We start from the raw sequence: 22,745 nt of genomic DNA on the forward strand, positions 1-22,745 counted from the left end.
AGTCAACAAGCTATAAGTTTTGTTGCTTCCTTCTACTAGCTTTTTTTGTAGCAATTTCTTATCAATCCTTTATTTTTCAATCTGTGTAAGTCTTGACTATGATCTCTTAAATGCAAAAGTTTTTCTTTATTTTCTGGCTTGTCAAAATTAATTTTCATATTTTTGATTTGTCCAAGCAATTTTTGGTTAAGGTTCCTTAGGTGGGAACTTTCTTCATCTTTTTCTGATAATTTCTTTTCAAGATCTTGATTCTCCTGTTCTAGTTTGTGATTGCTTTGTTTCCTATATTTTGACTTCTTGATTTGTGCAAGTAATTCTTGATTATGATCCTTCAGACAAAAAATCTCTTCATCTACATTGACAACAACCTTGTCAAATTCTTTTTGCATTGGTGTTAACCATTGATATTCCTAAAACATAACCATTGAGATATCTTGAAGGTCTTTTAATGAGGGTGCTATTGAATCGGAGTTCATTTTAACATCCTACAATGACGTCTTCTTCTTCTTATAGGAGAATGTCAAAAAATTGTTTGTGTTTAAGATGTAAGTCCCAATCTTTTCATCCAGGGTGAACACAAATTTATGTCATTGTCATCATTCTACAAAAGATCTAATAATGAATTGTGATATGGAAGTATAATCTCCAATGTTCAGTTGTAAATTGCTTATGTCATATTGTCTCTTGTTCAAAAGATCTAATCTTTAAATTATATTTAACTCAACAACCAATATCTGGTTAGCGATTTCAATACTAATATAATTATTAAATTCAATGGTAGCAAAGGAAATAGTAATATCTTTCCCTGCGAGTGTCCCTTTGATTTTAAGTAACACTGAAAGATAATTTTTTGAGGATTTAGGAGATCTTCCTATTTTCTCGTTATTAGAGTTCATTTTGTTTTAGTCTAGATTTCATTAAAAGATACTCTTAATTTTGAACTTATATCTCCCTTTTTAAACTTCCTTGATAATGCTATTTCTCTTTATTTTATTTTTGTATAATTGAATATGACTTAGGTAATAACCCTTCATTTATATCAGTTCACATTATATTTAGAATTATTATTTAACCACTGGTCCACTTCATATTATAATCCGATTTATAAGAAAGTACCTTGTCTAATTAATTCCACTTATAAGCAAGACCTGGGGTTCCATCTTTTAAATGTATTTTTATTTGTGTTACATCACACTCGTCTTTTGGTTACCTTTCCCTAATGAGGGGGACACTTGTCTTAACTAATTGTGGGTTCTCCCAATTGATGCTATGATTCCAAACTTTTTTGGCAACGATACTACTATTCCACATAACCTTATGTTTCGATTTGATATGAAAGGACGGATGGATGGTTAATGATTTAACAACCTTGACCGGCACAATCTTTGGTGCTATCTTTTCTGCCATCACTAAGTGTTATCTTGCGTTGTTATATTTACACCTATTGCAATGGGATAATACAAACCTATTGCAAGGGGATAATACGAAAGAGGCCTTGGTAATTATTCAGTAGTTACGATGCTTAAGAAGGGTGTTCTTGATATGGCGGCATCAAAATTGAGATCTCAAATATCAAACACGTTTAATATCTTCAACCCCTCAGCAGATGAACATAAAGGCTGCCATGGTTAACCGGAACCCTCAATCAGTGGTGGTTAATCCTCTGTTGAGTTGAACTACTGTAGGCACAGTAGCACAGCCTAGGCTGGTATTCCCAATGGAGGCTAGTTCAAATCAGCAATTCAGTGATCCAATCTCTTTCCGACCTCGACAACTAATATTCCTCAGTAAGTTGGCTAGACAAATTAGATGGAGTAGACTGGAATTTATGGCTATACTTATGAATTTGTTTTGATGCGATATATGGTAGTATTTATATTCCTCTGAAAATTCTATTTTGTCCTTTTTCTGATTTCTTTTCCCCCCTTTTCTGAATATGCGGTGGACTGGTATTTTTCTTCAACTAAATTTCTGATTTTTCTTTTCAAATTTCGTTGGAGCAGAATATAATTGTTCAATGCATGGAGAAAGAGTTCAACTAAAAGCTAGCAGCGGTAAATGGTAAATGATTTGGCCAAAGTCCAGGTTTCAGAGAAGCTACAGAAAATATGTGTGGCCAAAGGCCAGGTTAGACAGTCTGTAAAAGATGTGGCCAAAATCCGGAATCAGACAAGATCTGATAAGAGTGTGGCCAAAGTTTGGGATCATAATTGATTCTGATACCAAATGAAATGGATAATGTTTGTTTACTATAAAAATGTGCAAGATAAGAAGGAGAGCAAACAGAAATCTATATGGGACATATATATATATATATATATAAAACTATGTTGCACGAAACTTCTAGGAACCCGGCGTTTTGGGCCGTTCCCATACCTAAAACTCTAAAACATAGCCGAAACTCAACCATCATGTAATCTTCTATGAGAGTTAATATAGACTTGTTTTTCGTTCTAAAGTGTCATCTATGGGTCTTATTCCCTTTTTTCTTGCAAATATAATGTGTTATTCACTTATTTATTTATATATATTTTTATAATGTTTCGGCGTTTCATGCAACTTAAATATAAAATATTGCATAAAATATGAATGAATGATGATATATATATATATATATATATATATATATATATATATATTGACTCGTCACGAGGTTGCTGGGACACATCCTTTGATCAAGTCATGTCCTTTATAAGGATGTGCCATTTCTTTTTTGCTAATGCAAGAGTCGGACCTTCCCATTCATTAATCAAGACATAAAGTACATAGAGTTACAACACAACCCTCAAGGTCGTTGACTAAGGAAAAAACTAAAGCAAAACTTTTCCTTGCTCCCTACCATCAAACTAAACCTTTCTAAAGAAGAAAAATATATGAGTTTAGACATGGAGTCGTAAAAACTCAAAGCGGTCGACAAGAAAAGGTGGCTCCAACGCCCGAGTTCTCAAACTATGGTACGACCTCTCGAGTTAGACAAATCCCGCCTCCCCTATTCAACCAAAAAGAAAATCTCGATCTAAAAACCTGTACGCATGAGCCCAAGGCTGTGGTCCAAAACGTACTGAAGAGCTGCTTGCCTGTACACCCGGGACCACAAACCTGCACGGGTGATCTGAACCGTTGAAATCCCATGAGCCATCCGACGGTGTATATTAATATCGGACCGGCCAACAAACACGGAAGATAACTCGCGATAAGGGTGGTTTTCCTCCCGACCCCACCGCCACGTGGAGCTCAACGATTGTGATTGCTCCCGAACGGGGAAAACCACTTCCCGCCTGTTGGGGCCGCGAGCACCTGAAAACCACTCAGGATGCGGAAATGGGAGCAGAATGAAAAGACCCTTGGTTTTGCGATCGCCGATGTTCCTCTGTTCCCGGCCATACACTACATTGGCCCTTCTCTCCCAGATGCGCCTAGCAATCGCCGCCATCCTACCTGCAGCCTCTGAGACTTTTTCGATCTTATCAGTGCCACTGGAATAAAAAAGGGGGAACGGGGATCTATTCTCCACACGAATCCGGCAGGGAAAACTGATCCGATAACTGAAGGAACAACTCTCCCGCCACTTCCACTCTAACAAAGGACCCATAACCGTAGAATGATCTGAAGAGGCGAAAAGTATTGTCTCAAAACCATCCACGAACCAATGGCGCCCAAAGGGAAAATCAAGACATCGAGGAATCATTGGCTGGGGACACTTCCCCTCTGCAAGAAACCCTCCCACTATGACAGACCACCTCAATGTCCTCTGCCGCTTGGTTATAGCAAAGAACCTTTAAACGATTCTGGGGCAAATCCTGCCACTTCTTCACCATCCTACAATCTTCATTGTTCACCCCTTGGTTGGCTAGAATGTCCGCAAGCTTGTTAGCATTTCTGCACACATGATTGAAACTAACAGAACCAAAACCTTGAAGGTGAGCTTGAATCCTTTGATAAACCTGGATTAGTCTCCAATGATTTGAGACTTTCTCCGGTTTGGATCCACAGCTGATTCTTTTTACAGAGTTGATGGTGATTTCGGAGTCTGCCTCTATAATGACTTTTGAGCTACGATTTTTAATCAGTATCTCTAGGCACTGCTCCATTGCCATTAATTCCGCCATGTTGTTGGTTGCTTTACCTAAATGGCTATGGAAGATTAATATGATTCTTCCCTCTTCATTCCTTAAAACTCCTCCAAACCTAGCTAATCTGAGATTACCTTTGGAGGCTCCATCAATATTGAATTTCAGGTAGTTTTTCGGAGGAGGCTGCCAGCAATCTTTCTCTGTATTCTTTGTCGTTTTCTTTTTTCCAAGCCCTTGTGGAATGATCTTATGCAATCCCAGCAGTCTGAGTGTTCTCAGCTCCATTTTTGAGGGAGGAGTCTCTGGGATATTGCACACTGTGGTGCTGACTGTTTCCCTTATCTGCTTTAGAATCAAATCATATAGCTTCTGAGGGTTGGCTTTTTCTTCCTTAAAGATTCTCTTATTTCTTTCTTTCCAAACATTCCAGATAATGAATCCTGGTGTGAAAGCCCATGCCCGATTAAGCGCTTCATTCTTCGAAAAGCTCCTCCTCCAATTATTTAGGGTATTTGTGATGCTCTCTCTGTCCCTGTCTGATTGTTGGAAAATGTTAGAAAAGGAATTCCACAACCAGGTGGTGTAAGAGCAGTAGTTGAGGATGTGCTCCATAGTCTCCTCTTGCTCTTCACAAAGCTGACATTTAGAAGGCCCCAAGATGCCCCTTTTTCTAATATTGTCCCAAGTCAAAATTTTCTTATGGTGCACCAGCCACATAAAGAGCTTGATTTTCATCCATCCTTGGTGAGACCAGAGTTGCCTCCAAGATTTTTCTGGAACACAGGACTCCAGCCCTAGGAGAATATACTTTGCCTCTTTGAGATTGAAGGTACCTTTGTTGTTGTTACCCCATCTCAATTGATCCTGCCCCTCTGTGACCATGATCATCCTCTATTTTAAAATGCTTCTTAGTGCTTCTGCTTTTGTTGTTATGAGGTTGTTATTTCTACAATCAATGTTACTCCAGTTTCTCCACTTGTCCTGACCCTGAGGGATGTTCCAGAAATCTTTAACTTTGTTCAATCCTTGGGAATCTGTTTCCTATTTGAGACTTATGAAGTCCTCCTTTAACAGCACCGGTTCTTGTTGCCATTTGTCCTCCCAAAAGAGTGCTTGCTCACCATCTCTGATTTCCCAGAAACTGTGTTGTTGCACTATATTTCTATTCTCCCAAGCCCTGTTCCAAATGAGAGAGCCCCTTATATCTCCTGACATTCTGATGAGATCATTGGTGTGCCAAGAGCTGGCATATTTTTCTTTCTAGACCCTTGCCCAAAGGGCTCTTGGCTCTTGCACCCATCGCCACCAAAGCTTGGCTCCTAGTACTTTATTAAGAATCTCCTGATCATCTAAGCCTAGACCCCCATGGCTTTTGGGTTTGCAGATTTTTTCCCAGGAAACCAGGGCCCATTTCTTCCTTGTTTCCTCCTTACCCCACAGAAAATCTCTTTGAATATTTCTTATTTGTTCTAAGACTCCTTTGGGAGCTGGAAGGGCTGATAACATGAAAACCGAGATGGATTGAAGAACTGCCTTTGTCAGAACCAATCTGCCTGCCAAGTTCAAGGCTCTAACGGTCCATTTCTTAACTTTATCCTGCAACTTAATTAGTACAGGTTCCCAAATATTTTTAAGCCTTGGTTTGTCTGTGAGAGGTACTCCAAAATATTTTGAGGGGAGGGAGTCCCTTTGGAAGCCAAGGGTTCTTGAGATATTCCTTTGAATAGCAATGTTAGTATTAAAGAAGAATATTTTTTATTTTGTGAGATTAACTTCCATACCTGAAGTCTTCGCAAAAGCATTGATAATTTGCTTGTAGGCAACTGCTTCTTTGACTGTGGGAATACCTTGCAACATGGTATCATCTACAAATTGTTGGTGAGTAAGAGTCTGTCCATTCTCCGTTACTTGAAGACCCTTAATTTTGCCCATGTTTTTAGCCTGCTTGATATCCCTACCCAGTCCTTCCATCATGAGGATGAAGAGAAAGGGAGAGAGCGGGCTCCCTGTCTCAGGCCTCTAGAGGGAATATAAGGATGTGTCATTTCATTAATAATATTAGTTATTATTTATTTATGATTATGGTTATTAGTTTTTTATTGATACTTGCATTTATATATATTTATGTTCAATTCAAATTGCATGTGTCTACATGTATCCTCTAATGTTTAGTTTCCAGATTAAGGCAAGAGGTGGATGATGTAGAAGAATTGTTCAAAAAGTTTATTACATGGTTCTATAGACTATTTATTTTATGATGCCATTTCAATTTTCAAATGGATGGACGCTCTCTCTCTCTCTCTAATATTTAGGAAAGGGATATGGAGAAGCACCAAGCAACTGAGATTTCTTAGAGGAGAAATGAAAATGAATGGAAGGTTTACAAAGCTGATGAAAGCTATCTATTCTAGTTTAGCAATTTGCAAACCGAAATGTATGCAAAACATAGAGAGGGTTTCCAACCGTTTCCCAATGAATTGTTGGTTCAATGAGAAGTGCAATAAATCCAGGAAAACAATAAACCAGTGTTGCGGGGGAGCGCCCCCCCCCCCCGATCCCGCTCCCAATCTGCGCTCCGGGTGGGAGCGACTCAAGAGCGCGCTCCCTAAAAAAAATTTCGCTCCCTAGCTTTTTGGGAGCGTTTTTCCTTTTTTGCAATTTTTGTTTTGTAGTAATGTTCGAAATGCAATTTTTTTTGAAGGAAACAAATAATTTTTGAGTGGGGCAGCTTAATGATCAAGTCTAGGCCCTAGTATTGATATGCTATTCATGGTAATGTTAAATTCTTAAAGTAAAAGTGACATTCTCCTTAATCTTCATTTTCATCCTTTTACTTAAATTTTTAACATTACCATGAAATGACTTAGGATGTTTGAGAGTGGTTCCAGCCTCATTGGATTTCATATGGAGAAAGTAGAATTTTAGATTTCTTTCAAAATCTGGCAGACTTATCAGTTTTTCAGGATTTCAAGATTGGGGGATTGCAATGTTTCCATTGAATTTTGTCATGTATTAGGGTATGGAACTCGTATTTAATCAAGAGCACCAATCCCTCTATGTACCTTGATGTTAGTGACATTGGTTGTCAAACTCCTCTATCACGACCCTCCTAAGTCACATGACATGAGGACACGAAACACGGAGGACACGTAAATACGAGTATTCGACATGAAACGTAGCGACCCCAGAAACAGGACACGAGGGACACATTTTATATATATATATATATATATATATATATTAAAAAATACTGAAATATAGTGCTTGATCCATATAGATATGAATCATGATGATATCTATTTAGTACTTAGTATACACTATTTAGTATTTCGTATTTAGTAATTTACTAGTTAGTTTATTAATTTACTACATCAATGATGTTCACAGTTCAATGTTCATTGTTCATGTTATAATTTTTGTTATTAACTTCAAACAAGTTTGATCATGTTCAAACTTCACATAAGGTAGTTTATGAACTATAAATTTATATGTGTTTAAACTTCATTGTTGACCAGAGCGTTAATCGAGCTTTCCCTCCCTTTAGACCTCGAAGGTGTAGTGAGCAATGAGCACATGACGGGGAGCTGGGATTTTTATTTCAACACACGATCTATACGTGGTCACTCGTGTATAATTAAGTTAAGTTCCGTAGGCTATAACACAACTTACAAGAAATTTAAGTGCTCCAAACTCTCAGCAAAGCATGCGAACGCTCGTCTCCTACATCTCCATGTCCAGGTCGATGTGAAGTTGTGAGCATTGCACTTGAATCTGATGGAATTCCTCACACTGCACAACAAATTGGATTCTAGCGATGAACAAACTCAACTTTGGTGGCAAACAATGACAAAAAAAAACCCAAAAAAACCATGTTGCAAGTTTTAAATGTCAATTTTCATGGGACACGTGTCCTAAGAACAAAAAACGTTATGGCACATTTTCGACACGTCCAGAACATGTGTCTCGATTGGAGGACACGAAGAAAAACGTTTTCGACACGTTTTAGGGCAGTTTTTGTGTCCGACACGTGAAATACGGGACACGAGACTCTGAGGGACGTGTCCTGTGACTTAGTGACCCTCCTAAAAATGAACACATCACTCAAACAAAATCTTGACTTGACATGCTATGCTTTTTCTATCTTATGTTAATGCTTAGAGGGTGATATTAATGACAAAGATCCCTATACAGATACAGAGGTAATGACAAAGATACCTTTGGATATTAATGCTTAGAGGGTGATATTAATGACAAAGATCTTGATTTTCCAACAAGACTAAAAAATTAGACATTTCTCGTGGTGGAAAGAGGCCCAAGCATAAGAAATAGATAATAGATTTACTTTTCTTTGCTAGTTTCTAGTAGCTTTTATAACTATTGACTCTTTCATATTTATTATGATATTTTTTTAAACAATATATGACAATTTAAGTTTGAAGTTGGCAATTATAACTCATTAGTAATGAATTATGAATATGATTCTTCATTAAAGTTGAAAGTTATTTCATTTCATTTCATGTTAGATATTATTTGTTGTAATGGTTACACTTAGCTTACAAGTACAACTTTGGTGATCAATGATGATAAATGTTATATATTGAATTTTGAAAGCTTGAAACTTTAAGATTGATGAATCATGAAACTCAATATGTTGTATGTTACTAACTTGTGGACGTGGTTGATGAAGATTATAACTTCTAGATTGTTGTTGGTATATGATTCAATCTATGTTTTTTTATGTTTTTTATATCTAATTCATTATTCTACATGTTTTTGTTGACATATATGTATCAAAATATAATATATATATATATATATATATATATATATATATATAAAACGCTTCGGGATTCTCTCCCAAACTGGGAGCTTCTGAAAATGTTGCTCCCGCTCTTGTTTTCGCTCTTGCTCCTCGCTTTCGTTCCCACTCCCAAGTAACACTGCAATAAACTAAACCCAAATGATGAGGATCTCAGAGCCTATAAACAAGTAGTATAGGTCCAGCCAAGCAAATTTGTGAAAACCAAGCAAGAGGAACTGTTAGTAATGGAAAAGAAGAACCATAAAATGTTTTGGAAGGAGTTATAGGTGAAAAAACTGATATAGAAAGATTGGTATCACTGGAGAACAATGGATGGTACGTGTTGCCTCAAAATCTAGTGTTACAAACATAAATGCCTGTACACAAGTGTAATTATGTGTAGACTATGTAGTAGTGTAAGTAAGTAATTGTATTATTGATAAAATCTGAATAGTGATTACTATCCTTCGTGCTGGTGTGCCTATATAGGCATTGACTGTCCACGAAGGTGAGTGGTCACACCTTTTGACCTTTTCCCTTTCATAATTAATGGGCCATTAATTAATTTATTATTATTATTATTTTAATATTATTTATTAATTGATATTTTTTATGAATATTTTATTCATAACATTGCCACCCCCTTTAGAGATGCTTTGTCCTCAAAGCATAACAAGAAGAGTTTTCTCTAGTTGAACACGTTGCTATGGAATGACATCTTTACCTTGACCTTGTTTGTGCTTGGTGAAGTCCTCATGTGTATTTGTACCTTCCTTGAAGCTGGAAGTGTTAACACCATATAATTTATAATGTCATCCTTGCCAGTTAAACTTCATGAATTGTTCTTCAAGGTTTGTAGTATAGCTTCCTAGTTGTATTAACCATTTTGCCTCTAGAACTATATCCATTTCTTTGAGTGGTAGGATAAATGAATCTATTTGTAGCTCTAGTTCTTATATCTGATTGAAACCTTATGACATTCTCCTATCTTTTCGAACTTTTGCCCAGTAGCGACAGGCATGGTTAGGTGCTTGATTGGGCATATAAAAAGATTAATATGTTTAGCAAGATCAATGTTTATACAATTGTGAGTACTGCCAAAATCTACAAGTATATTGACATTTGTGCCTCTTATTAGCCCTTTAAGCTTTAGAGTTTTAGAGTGTACTCTCCTTGTCATGTTTGTTGGTAGAGTAGTAGGCTTAATGTTCTTTTGTCTTGGAGATTGGTTTCTCTGCTTTTTAAGGTGTGGTGGAACGTATTTTGCAGTGACTTGTTGTTTTTGACCTTTTGAAGAATTGCTCTCTTCACCCTGATTTTGTTGGACACATGAGATTGCAACTAATGATGGTTCCTCAGGATCTGAATCTTCATTGTGTGTGACAACAATTTCTTCATCAGGTTCTTGTACTTCAACTTGCCTTCCATCTACTATTTTATAGTAGCATAAGGACGTGTCTTCACATTTATGCCCTGGCATCTAGTTTTCTCCGCACTTGCGACAATTATTTTTATTTTTATCCTTTTTTCTGACTCATTACTTGAAGTGTCTGACTCTTTCTCAACTTCATAAGCATACAATTTCTTGTTAAGGCATCTATGTCCTGACGTCCATTTGTCTCCACAATACCTACATTTGTTTGACTCCTTTTTACCTAAGTATTGTTGTTGGTCTTCGTCTTCCTTGAATGATGACATTTTGAACTTATGTTTTTGTTCAATAAGCTTTGCTACATGTCTAGCTTCTTTGATAGTTTGAGGTTTGTACAATTTCAATTCTGCACGAATATACTCTTTAAGTCCACTTTTATACATTTTAAGCAGTTGTTCATCAGTAAATCCTGTTTGTCTTGTAGCCAATACTTCCCATTCGTGGGTGTATTCGCTTACAAATCCTTTTTGCTTGAGATGAACAAATTTTTCATAGACATCATCTTCTTCTTCGTCGTAGAATCTTTTTAGCAAGGCATCCACGAAGGTCTTCCAATGAAAGGAACGGGCACCACATTTGCTAGACCACCATAAGAACCAATCATATGCCTCTGCTTCCAAATTGTTAGATGCAGTCATGATCTTTTCTCGTTCTTCTATTGGTGGGTTTGATTCAAAACTAGCTTCTATTTTATTAACCCAAACAATAGCACCTTTATGGTCTTTAACATCGTATTTTGAGAGCTCCTTCATAATTCGTTGATAGTCTTTTTCTGGAAATTTTGTATATCATTGACTACCTGAGAAGTGTATTTGCGACATTTGTGGAATTTCATGATTTGGGGGTTCTTCACTATTTGATGTCTTGGGGCTTTGTGTTGGTTCTTGAGCAATTAAGGGATTAACAAAAAATGCATTAACCCTTTCTATTAGCTTTGTGGCATGTCTAGCTTCTTCGATAGTTTGAGGTTTGTACAATTTCAATTCTGTGCGAATATACTCTTTAAGTCCACTTTCATACATTTTAAGCAGTTGTTCATTAGTAAATCCTATCTGTCTCATAGCCAATACTTCCCATTCATGGGTGTATTCACTTACAAACCCTTTTTGCTTGAGATGAACAAATTTTTCATAGACATCATCTTCTTCTTCGTCGTAGAATCTTTTTAGCAAGGCATCCACGAAGGTCTTCCAATGAAAGGAACGGGCGTCACATTTGCCAGACCACCATAGGAACCAATCATATGCCTCTGCTTCCAAATTGTTGGATGCGGTCATGATCTTTTCTTGTTCTTCTATTGGCGGGTTTGATTCAAAAATAGCTTCCATTTTATTAACCCAAACAATAGCACCTTTATGGTCTTTACCATCGTATTTTGGGAGCTCCTTCTTAATTCGTTGATAGTATTTTTCTGGAAATTTTGTATATCACTGGCTACCTGAGAAGTGTATTTGCGGCATTTGTGGAATTTCATGATTTGGGGGATCTTCACTATTTGAAGTCTTGGGGCTTTGTGTTGGTTCTTGAGCGATTAAGGGATTAACAAAAAATGAATTAACCCTTTCTATTATCCGATCCATCCTTTTTTCTTGTTCCTTAAGCTTACGAGCTGATTCTCGCTCGTTTTCATCCCTCAATTTAAGAAGGCTTGCCAACGATAATCAAAATCCTTTTTTTCCTGGTTTTGCATTCCTTGCAACATTTTCTCAATGTTATCTATCTTTTTTATATCGCTTGCTAATTCCTCTTGAGTTTTGATTATCTTATTTTGTCCTTCTCCTAACTCTGCCTGCTTCTTTTCAACATTGTCGAGGTGACATCGTACCTTATCGAGTTCTTCTTGATATTTTTTTTTGTGTCGGCTTCTTCATTATTATTCCCCATTTTGTTCTTCTTTTTCTTGGCGGAACCGATTTTTATTTTTATTTTTTATTTTAACTATATATATATATATATATATATATATATATATATATATATATATATATATTTAATTATATAGAATTATATAATTAATTTCTTTTAATTTCACTATATATAAACTTTATGAGTTAATAACATGAACGGAAGTCACCACTCAATGAAAAATCGTGGAACGAACCCTCGTGATGGTTTATATGGACAAAGCGATCAACAACAGGATGGTTTGTCGGCACTGTAATTACACGATGGATCGGGGCAAATGCGGAGGGAGCTAGAGAAGGATGGCACGATGCCAGGACGGGGTCGACGTTGACTGTTGGCTGGAGCATACTGTGAGGACGGGGACAACGTTGACTGTTGATAGGTTGAATGGCACTGATAATTTTAGCCCGTGAAAGTAAAGGTTTGTGTTGGTGCTTCAAGAGTTTGAACTTGTGGGATATTGTTGAGAATGCAGTAGTCCCTCCCACTGATCCAACACAATTGGCTGATTTTAACAAGAGGAATGTTAAAGCCAAGAGGATCTTTTTAGATGCTATCAAAGACCACCTTATTCTTCATGTTTTGGGGAAGACGTATGCCTGTGAAATGTGGGCAACCTTAATCAATCCTTTCAAAAGCACTAATGGGAACCAAAAAATGGTATTGCGGGAAAAACTAAGCAAACCAAAATGACCAAAATTGACACAGTTTTGCATACCTCACCAAGATCACTTAAGTGACAGATGAGTTGGTAGCCGTGGGAGAAACCATCTTTGGTGAGTATTTGGTTAGATTAGCCATGAGTGGCTTTACCAAGTGTTGCGATGCTTTCATTGATGGGATATTGACCTGTGAGCATCTTCCAGATTGGGGAAGAATGTGGGACGATTTCCATCAAGGGGAAATAAGGTGAAATCAATGTTGCAGGAAGCGTGCCCCCTCCTCCCGGTTCCAAGGCCCGAAGCACGTCCTGTGTGGATGTGTCCAGGAAGCGTTCCCGGAAGCGTGCTTCCAAAATTCAGAAGCGCGCTTCCACCTGTTTTGGACGCTTCCTGGAAATTTCGGAAGCTTTCCTCAGAAGCACGCTTTTGAATCTACGAAGCGCGCTTCATATGACGCTTCGGTAGTATGAAGCGTGGCACTTCGGAGGGCGAAGCGTACGCTTTCCGTACGATTCCAGAAAAGCGTTTAGAAAATCGTTTTTTTTTCAATTTTTTTTTTTTTTTTTTTTTTTTTTTTTTTTTTTTTTATTTTATTTTATTTTAGGTGAGATTGCTTGTTGGGGGTGGGTCCACCTTGGGTTAGGGTGAGGAATGAAGGCAAAAAGAATATAAATATAGCAGATGCTCCCTCATGGTAATGTTAAATTCTTAAAGTAAAAGCGACATTCTCCTTTATTTTTCATTTTCATCCTTTTACTTAAATTTTTAACATTACCATGAAATGACTCAGGATGTTTCAGAGTGGTTCCAGCCTCATTGGACTTCATATGGAGAAAATAGAATTTCATATCCTATTCAAAATTCAGCAAACTTAACAGTTTTCAGGAATTCAGGATAAATGGGATTGTGGCATTTCATTAGATTATATCAAGTATGAAGGTATGTGATTCGCATTTAATCAAGAGCACCAAGCCCTATATGTACCCTAGTGTTGGTGGTGTTAATTGTTGAACTCCTTTGTCACGTGGCACGCCCTTAGCAAAAAATTACCTTTCAATCAAGTCAAAATCATTGATCAAGCATGTTAAGCTTTTTCTACCATATTTCAAGTCTTGAATTAGGTAGTTTGATCAAAATTGGGCAATGTTGACTAATATCCCTAGACAATCGAGGTAGAGGCAAAGGCTAGACAAGAGGAGAAGAATCTAGATTGTAGATGGTTGATGCATCTAAATGGTTGATGCTCGAATAATTAATCATTAATGTACAATGGATGTTATATCTATCTTGATTGATGCAAAAATATGCATGTTTTCATGTCTTCTACAACTAATTTGGTATTTGGGATGTTTAATTCGAGTACAAAAGCAAAAAAATATAAAATATATATATATAGTAGATGCTTTTGCAGACGCTTCGCTTCCTAGATTTTTGGAAAATGACGCTTCCGCGTCCCTGCTTCCAAAAAACGTCCCCGCTTTGTGCAACATTGGGCGAAATGCCAAGAGTGGTGGGTAGTGTGATGGGGGAGATGAGGAGAATGTTTCTCTTGCAGCAAAGGGCAAGACGAAGTCCAAGAAGGGTTCCACGAGTGGGACCAAGCAAAAAGGTAAATAGAAGGACACCGTTATTTTTGGACAAATGTCCTCGGAAAAACCCAATGCGGGAAAATTGGTGCAACAGTTCTAAGGGTTTATTATTATTAAGCAGTAGCAAATTTTGAATACATCTATGAATACCTCTCAAGTTATTCAGTTACAGAGAGGAATATTGGTAGAAATATTTATGAGATTACCTCACACAATCACTAAGAAAATCCCGGCTGATCCGGATACTGAACGAAATGCCTCTAGCAGGCCCTACGCTGCTCTGCCTAATCCTCACACAGTCTCTGCGTCAACCTCTCTAGGCTCTGCGTCACACAATCTACTGATCGATTTGTTGCCCAGAGTCTCTGCTCTCAGCCTCCCGGTCTTACACCCCGACTCCCGGCTTTTGAAACTAACTCTCCCCAGCAAAATCTTGGACTCTATCTCACCCTCTATGCTGCCTCTGCATGGCCCTGCGTCAAACTCTGTGTTTGGGCTAGTGGATTATTCTCTGCCTCTCTCTGTTGATGATTCTCTGGCTGAGAAAATCTCTCATCGGATGCTATCCCTGCCCCTCAACTGCAACAAATCTCCTCAATTGAATTGTCTCCCAAAAATTCACTTCAGAAATTTGATCTCTTGATCCCTTGGTGTGTTTTCCAAATGACCCTCAAGCCCCTTTTTATATCTTTCTGTTGGACAACCAATGGCTTAGATTAACTCCTAATCAAAGGCTTAGATAATGTTGGCTTGATCTCTGTCTTTTTCTAGAAGTGACACCCACAATTAGATTAATACCCATTAATATTCTTAATTTCCTAAGTTTAGACTTAGGGTCCCATTAAAAATATTAATTGTTTTAATATAATTGTCTCTGGGTGGAATTTCCCAAAACACTTTCTGGGTTCTTTGGAATACATGTGCCCAAGCATCCCTGCAAAATTTGAGGCCTAGAGAACATCCGATGCTACCCCAAATCAACACTCCCTCTTAGCGAGGAATGTGCTCTAGCAATATACTGTTGTTGCATACTGCTCTGACTCTGAAGCATCATCCTTTGCGCTGCTGATGTTTGACATGCTGTCCACCAATTACTGCGCTGCTTGCTGTAACTGTACTGCCACTGTCAACACTACATCCATACTACAACTCCCTCTCAAGTGCTGCATTTGCGCTGTTGCTAGCACTATCACTGCCAACTGCTACTCCACTGCAAACTATTGCTACTATTCCATCAGCAATGGAAAAACATCCCAAATTATTGAACTAACTATGTTCAATATGATATCACATGAATGCTAGAGCCTCCTCCTCTTCCATCCTTGCGGGCGCAACCTTTGGATCGTGTTTCTCATCCTTGTCCTTCTTCTTGAGAGGACACTGAATAATGTAGTGACCCATCTCACCACACCTGAAACACTTGATCTACGAGACGTCCTTCTTACGTCTCCACTGCTCCTGCTGTCCCTTCTATGCAAGGGTTGCATTATCCTCCTCATCCTTGGGCTTCAACCCATTGCTATTGCTGCATTTGTCAAGTTTGACCTTGACTAAGTCTCTCCTTAGCGGCTCTTGTTTTAGAGCTATCCACATCTCATCCCAATTAAGTAATGCTGCTCTGCCCAGGATACTTTGGACAAAGACTTGCCACTCATCTGAGACATAATTGAGGGAAAGTCTAACCAACTTTGAATCTTGAGGTGTATGCCCCGCAACAAACAATTCATCACGGGTCTCCTTAAGCTTCGTGAGGAATTGATCCACACACTCTTCCTTCTGCATTTGAACAGATCTCAGCTTCTACTCCAAGTACATCTTTCGTTGCTCAGAAGATCCTTGATATATTGTTGCCAAGGCATCCCACATATCCTTAGAAGTTCCTCTGCTAGCGACATGACACACTACGTGATCCTTTACTCCATCAAAAAATCATCTTCTTGGCATTCGCCATTTCTGATCTGTACTTCTTCAGCGGATCTGGATCAGCTGGCACAACCACCACACTGTCGACAAATGTCTTGAGGGCATGCTCATCTAGAAGGAATGACATTCTAGCCTTCCAGATGACGTAGTTGGATGCTCCGTCCAACCTGTCCTGATCCCTCAAGCCACTGGTTGCCATATCTGCCAAAAATGTCGAAAATCTCCTCTTTGCTTCTCACTGCTGCTGCTCAGCCAATGAGAAAATGGACTTCTCAGCGGGAAGTCTGTTGAGGAAAAGTTCCCTCAAAGTGCTTCTCTTCTCTCTTCTGACATTTTTCAGCCCAACAATCTGCCTGCTGAAGATCTGCGTCCCACCAGCTCTCTCACACTGAGGCTTCAACGCTGCTCCCTCTGCCCCGACAAAAAGTCATACTGGAAGTCCTCCTCTCCGTCAACCCACTTAGAGAGAGACTGCCTCGAAAATATACCCTCCCGGCTTGGAACTGCGTCAACCCTCTGGGGTTTTCGAACTATTGCCTCTTGCAACTTTTTCAAACTCCCACTTCTGCTCGACACTGGATCTACCGACTCTGCTCTTCTTGCTTCACCTGTAGCTCTGATACCATGTGAAAATTCCACAACCGAAATTCCTACTGCAACAACTGAAGATATTACTCCTATTTGTTAAATTCCTTTAAACAAATTACTTGCAGTTTCGTATGACAAATATCGTAATACATACACTGCAGCCTTTACTTAATTAAATATGATGTGGAAACAAGAGACTAAGCAAAAAAGAAAATACAACACAATAGACATCGTTATTTTTGGACAAATGTCCTTGGAAAAACCGGTGCAACAGTTCTGAGGGTTTATTATTATTAAGCAGTAGAAAATTCTGAATACATCTTTGAATATCTCTCAGGTTATTCAGTTATAGAGAGGAATACTGGCAGAAAGATTTTTGAGATTATCTCACACAATCACTGAGAAAATCCTCGCTGATCCGGATACTGAACGAAGTACCTCTGGCATGCCCTACGCTGCTCTGCGCAATCCTTATGCAGTCTCTTTGTCAACCTCTCTAGGCTTTGTGTAACACAGTCCGTTGATCGATTTGCTGCCCAGAGTCTCTGCTCTCAGCCCCCGGTCTCACACCCCGGCTCCCGGCTTTTGAAACTGATGCTCCCCAACAAAATCTCAGACTCTCTCTCACCCTCTGTGCTGACTCTGCGTGGCCCTCTCTCACTCTCACTCTCTCTACCTCTCTCTGCTGATGATTCTCTGGCTGAGAAAATCTCTCTCTCTTTGGATGCTATCCCTACCCCTCGACTGCAAGAAATCTCCTCAATCGAATTTTCTCTTGAGAACTTCTCACTTCAGAAATTCGATCTCTTGATCTCTCGGTGTGTTTTCCAAATGACCCTCAAGCCCCATCTTATATCTTTCTGTTGGAGAACCAATGACCTAGATTAACTCCTAATCAAAGACTCAGATCATGTTGGCTTGATCTTTGACTTCTTCTAGAAGTGACACCCATAATTAGATTAATACCCATTAATATTTTTAATTTCCTAAGTTTAGACTTAGTGTTCCATTAAAAGATATTAATTATTTTAATATAATTGTCTCTGGGAGGAATTTCCCAAAATGCTTTCTGGGTTCTTTGGAATACATGTGCCCAAGCCTCCCTGCAAAATTTGAGGCCTAGAGCACATCCGATGCTACCCCAAATCAACATAGAATCCTCTCCCAAATGGCTTGGTGATGTCAATATTTGACTTTGTTCACAAACATCAAGAAACTCCAAGTTGTAGTTTGTGCCTAACCCAATCTCCCCGTACACTGATGCATCATTTATGTTATGGGTATCAATGGGGGGTAAAGGATCAACAATGACATTCAATTCATTGAATGTTGGTAAGTTGAAGAATGCAATATTCTCCTTAGATTCAATCTTATCTATAGCTCCTACACCTTTTAGGTATTGATCACATGCTTCACTTTCTTAATTGCCTCTAATTGAATCCTATTGAAGAGTGGTCTTGCACTTCGCCTCCTCATATTCAGCCTCATTTATAGCCTCTACATCTTCAAGTGTTAAATCCAATGTTTCAAGAAGCTTTATTGAATTTACAAGTATTTCTCTCATTTCTAGTAATAATTCTCGATTAGTTTTATGGTCATCCAATACTGCTTGGGAATATGTTCCCACGATTTCATGATTTAGAGCATATTACTGTAGCCTAACGTGGCTCTGCTACAACAATTGAATGCCCAGAGGGTCGAACAAATCTGATACCAATGTAGTAAACAAACACTAATATGTTTGTACTTAAATTGTAAACAACACAATGTATTGTAAATAATATATATTGATAGAATGAATAGGATGATTAAATGTTACTATGATGACCTTGCTTATATACTAGGCATGGTGCCCCTTCACAAATAGTCATGTCTTTTGGGACATGCCTCTTCAATAACTATTTATTATTTAAAAGATTGGTTACATTAATTATTATTTAATATATAGTTATGTTTGTTACAGGAATTTGGGCATGATTTCCAAGGAAGATAAGTTGCATTTATTGTTGATTTGACTGCTGTAATAAATTATCAGAAGAAATAAAAATATCTCCTCTCTCTCACTAGTTTTCCCTTACGGGATTTTTTAGTGTCATTTGACCAAAAACAACTGTTAATTTTTTGTACATGTGATATTCCCACTCAGCAATGTTGCTAAGGGAAATATCAATCTTGCTCAATTTTGTCTTATTTCATTTTTGCACTTAGGAGATGTGGGTTCAAAAGTTCCACATGAATTTTGGAATTAAGTGAGGGGGGCCCAAACATTGGGAAGGAAGGGAAATATTGCAGCTCTAGTAAAGCGTGGGGGCCACCCCATGGAGAATTACGACCCACATGTGGAAGACACTCTCATTGGAGGGAAGTTGGTGGGGAAAGTCGAGCTGGGCGCACATGGGCATCTTGGAGGCTCTTTGATAATTAGAGCAAGAAGCACTCGTTTTGGTCATTCATTCATCTATTTAGAAATTGTGTCTTTAACATAGCACGCTTGAGCTGAAGCCAAGTTTGCAGTGTTGTTTAGCACACGAGTGTCTTCGTGTGGAGATCTCGACCCTTACTTCGGTGGACTTCGACTACCAGCCCAAGGAGGGAATCCTACCTATACCAGTTCATACTAATAGTAGGGATTGCAAGTTTGTGGAGAGAATTGGCAGCAATAGTATATGTACTGCACAGCTCTGAATTGGCAGCAATAGTATATGTACTGCACAGCTCTTCGAGGAGGCATGCTTGTAGGTTGTGGAGTGAAGGGAGTTAGGGGCTGAAACGTTAGGTGAAGTTAGGGGAAATGTTTTTGGGGGGATTTTCCAACATTTTGGCGGAGCAGCAAACACAATATTTGCTTTAGGTTACATCTTCTGCTTGTGGAGGAGGGCCAAGCATTTGGGGGTAAATTTTGGAGTGTCAAAACTAGGACAAACCCTTTTTGGGTTTTACTGGGTTTATTGAGGAGAGGCCAAGATTAATTTGGCATAATTTTTTGGGTAGATTTGAGGGGTCAAAGAGAGGCACCAACTCAGCAAGCAATTAGAGGAGCTAGGGGTGAGCCAAAATTCCAAGGTCAACATATGGCCAATTCCTTTGTGGGTTATTGGTGGAGAGTCTAAGGTTAATTTGCCAAAATTTTGAGCACCTGAGGAGGCCCTAGCAACAATTCTTTGCAACCAACAACATATTTTCTCGGTAGTTTCAGCGCAGGGCTAGGAGAGAGTAACAACACATTTGAGAGGGATTTGTTATTGTTCATTTGGGCTTAGCTTAGCTAGCTTGCCTTGAGCAAGCCCAGGTGCACTCTTTCCAGCACCACATTGTACCCTCTTATTTATTAATAAAATGGCTCAGATCAACACAATTCATGGAGATTTCTGGTTGTTAAATGTGTTGTAAATTTTTGTATGTGTTTCTGCTATGTTTGCTTTGTTTAGCATGGTATATTTCCATTTGGAATATTACAGTGGTATCAGAGCATGATTTTGGCCAGCTGTGGGTCTAAATCACACAAATGCTCAAGTCCTATTGTGGACTAGAATTCCAGAGGCTAAAACACTAGTCCTGCATTATTCTCCAAATTGAACTTATGCCCAAAAATGTCTCAGTAGGAGAAATTTGAAAATGTTACTAAGAGCATAGAGAGACTGGCGAGGCTTCTTGAAGAGTGGTTGTCAGCAAGGGCAACAAGAAGAAACAGTGGTTGCCGACCCGCAGATGAAGAAAATAAGAGGAGCATGATTGTTGAATGAAACACTAGTAGCAATATTGCAGAGACGAAGATGGGAGGCAGAGGTAGTGATGAGATGAGAGAGAACATACCCCTAGAGGAGGGAGTTCATCTAGACACGTTCCAACTAGTTGAGCATGAGGCTAATGGCACGCAGGAGGAGCACGAGGATATACCTAGTGTGATGTAGGAGTCACCCCTGTTGGAGTTTTCTTTGGTAGCCCCAGTAGACAGATTAGAGGAGGCAATTGAGCACACATCCATTGATGAGGCATCCCGATCTATGACAGAGCTTCAGAATGACAGCCACCTACAACTAACTGTTGGGCATATCTTGCATGTTGGGTTGTCTATGGAGGAGCAGTTGGTGTTGAAGTTTTTAAGTCTAACAATTAGAAACCCTCCATGTACTTTCTGATTTATTCCTTCCTACTTGTTCTGATTAATTAACAAGTTATTTACCATGTAAATACTGAAAATAAACACAAGTACATGCTCAACACATTACAGATCATCAACTGAAGGAAGTAGAAACAAGCACACAAATGACACCATTATTTTTGGACTAATGTCCCCAGAAAAACCCAATGCGGGAAAACCATGCAACTATCTGAGTGTTTGATTTATTAAGCAGTTTCAGAATACAATCTGGGTGCTAAATCCAGCTCACCCAGCAGAGAAAAATCTCGTCCGTAGTACCTCTCCTTTGGAGACAGATTCTCCGACCGAAACCCTAGATAAACACTCCAACAGCTCCTCAGCTCCAATCTGCCCCATGAAAACCCCAACATCAGCCCTATCCGGCCCAACATCTGCCCAGCGTCACCCTAGCTCTCCCTGCGTCAGCCTCTGGAGGCATTGCGTCAACCCTTAGAGCCTATGCGTCACACATACTGGCTCTCTGAGGCACTGCGCAACTCGTCGCGGCCTCTGCGTGAGCCCTGGCTGGCTCTGTGTGAACCTCTAGCTCGCTTTGTGTCCCTCTCTCCCGGCCACTGCTTGATCCTCCCGGTACTATCTTTGCCTCTCTACTTCTGTATTCACTGCCCCTCAGCTGCAACTCTGATCACTCCTTCGACTTTCTTAGCAAACCCTGCCCCAAAAAATCGAAATCTTGATCAACTCGGTGTGTTCTCCAAGTGACCCTCAAGCGTCCTCTTATACTTTTTTCGTTGACAAATCAACAACCGATATTAAGTCCCTACTCAACGGCTAAGATTAGACCGGGCTTGATCCATGACTTTTGGACCATTCTAACACAGTTTTATATTAATTCACATTAATATTTTATTTTCCCTAAGTTTAGACTTAGGGACTCCATTAAAAATATTAATTATTTTAATATTTCCCAAACTGTTTAGAATCTTCCCAAACCCTTTTTGGGTATTGGAGATCTCATGTGCCTTGGCCTCTCCACCAATTTTCGTGGCTAGAGCACATCTAATGCTACCCCAAATCAACATTCCCTCTTAGCGAGGATTGTGCTCTAGTAATACTTCTTACTGAGCATCACTCTGATCATCCAACATCGCTCCCTGTGCCGATGCTAGGCCTGCTGCCCATCACCTACAATACTGCATCTCACACTGCCACCCATGGCTCTGCGACTGCCACTGATGCATCCCCTCTCATCATGCTACATCGTGCTGCCCATAGCTCCGCCATTGCTAACTGTTGCACTGCAACTCAGTTACTGAGAAGTAAGTAACTGATCTCCCAACTTTGACATCTTTGTCAAGCTAGAGACACTCCTGATGCTGAAGCTCCCTTTGTTGCTGACAAGTGCTCCCTCTCTGACCTCTGTGCTGCTGCAACAACTCCCTGCATCTATCACTGTTGCACACCTTTCTGTGCCATCCTGCACTGGAGCAACACTCCAGTGCCTCTCGCACTGTTGCAGTCTGCTAGCCTCACGTTGTCCTGGGAATCCTGCACTGTATCTCTCTCTGTCGCTCCATCCTCATCTGTCTCTACCGACCAGTGTTACTTGGGAGCGGGAGCGGGAGCGGGGAGCGGGAGCGGGAGCGACCATTTTCAGAAGCTCCCGGTTT

The 22,745-nt window shown here is 39.3% G+C and overlaps 1 protein-coding gene across 2 annotated transcripts in view; it reads left to right on the forward strand.

Moving 5' to 3' along the window:
- The window catches only part of ALA2 (aminophospholipid ATPase 2), a 426,245-nt gene that overhangs the window by 342,852 nt on the left and 60,648 nt on the right, over positions 1-22,745 (forward strand). The gene's annotated exons all lie outside the window — the stretch shown is intronic.

This window comes from Pinus tabuliformis, chromosome 7 (assembly GCF_031772625.1).
Source record: "Pinus tabuliformis cultivar Carrire ecotype Pingquan chromosome 7, CPIR1, whole genome shotgun sequence".
In the NCBI taxonomy this organism is placed as follows: domain Eukaryota; kingdom Viridiplantae; phylum Streptophyta; class Pinopsida; order Pinales; family Pinaceae; genus Pinus; species Pinus tabuliformis.